Source organism: Semicossyphus pulcher, unplaced genomic scaffold (genome assembly GCF_022749685.1).
Source record: "Semicossyphus pulcher isolate SPU_LCO1_2020_fin unplaced genomic scaffold, fSemPul1.0.p SCAF_15, whole genome shotgun sequence".
Lineage (NCBI taxonomy): Eukaryota > Metazoa > Chordata > Actinopteri > Labriformes > Labridae > Semicossyphus > Semicossyphus pulcher.
In genome coordinates this window covers 27,795,579-27,796,748 of record NW_027211659.1, presented here as the reverse complement: position 1 = coordinate 27,796,748, position 1,170 = coordinate 27,795,579, and positions in this window count along the sequence as shown.

Here is a 1,170-nt window from a genome sequence, read left to right as displayed (position 1 = left end):
GTGTTTATCAGCTAAGCAAACAGCCCCAATCCACAGCGGCGGCCTTTCAAGAAACGACCTGATCGAATTAAGTCGTTGGAAAGTGTGAAAAGTTGACACGTTACCTTCGCGGAGCTGTAACCTGCAGCTGTCAGAGGTGTGCGCCTCAAATTAGAGGCCATTCACTAAAAGTTGAGTGTTTGCTCAAAGTGTGAATGAGTTCCATTTCAATTAGGACTTTAAAGGAGCTTTAGTGCACGTTAGAATAATGTTTAATTAGTAACAATACAGCACAATGCAGCGTCTAATAATGTAAACAATCATCCTTTATATAAGTTAAAATACAGAATCTGTTTCAACTTCTTAAAAGTATATAAAACACGCGAATTTCCCTCCATGATAGGAAATAATATCTACCTGTAATACTATAATGTTGTGTTGAATTTGTTTTTAATAAATATGATTTAAAAAAACAGTTTTTTACGTTTAATTTAGATGTAAAATCAAATCTATTCGATTGTTCCTCTGCCTTCTCCTCAGCTCTCCCTGACAGCTTTTCCGCTAGTGGGCGCTCGTGTCTTTCGAAAAAACTTGAACTGCATTGAATGCACTCAATGGAGACACATGCAGCACTGTGGCTCAGTGCAGCCGTGTGTGTGAGCAAATGTTTGCCCGTTGTTTTCATTATGGGGCTCTCCACAGAAAGCATAGACTCGCGAGAAGTGCAGGTTATTAATTGTTTGTGAGGAGTAAAAACGTGATTTTATTATATGAAGTCTGGTTGGTTCAGGTGAAAACGTCTGCTTTAATTGGAGTGGAATTCTTCTTTTTATTGATTTTTTTGTATTATAGATCGATTATATTTATTTATTATAAAGTATAATATTTTTATGATGTTATTAAGTTTTTTTTAAGTCTTATTCCTCCACCTGTCTATTGACAAAAGCAGGATTCATGTGTAATTCCTCCCATTTCGCTCAACACGAGTCACCGTTGAACCAGTTGCCCTCCTTGAGTGACAGCAGATCTCCTACTGACTTCCCCGCCGAGGGACCAATGAGCTGCGGCCGGGGGCGGGGCCTGGGCAAAACCAGCTCCACCAAATAGGATTCCCAGTCGCGGTCCCTTGCAGTTACTTTCCATCCAGGTTTCGGAGCAGCGTTGAGGCATCATCCCTACACGCTGTGTGCG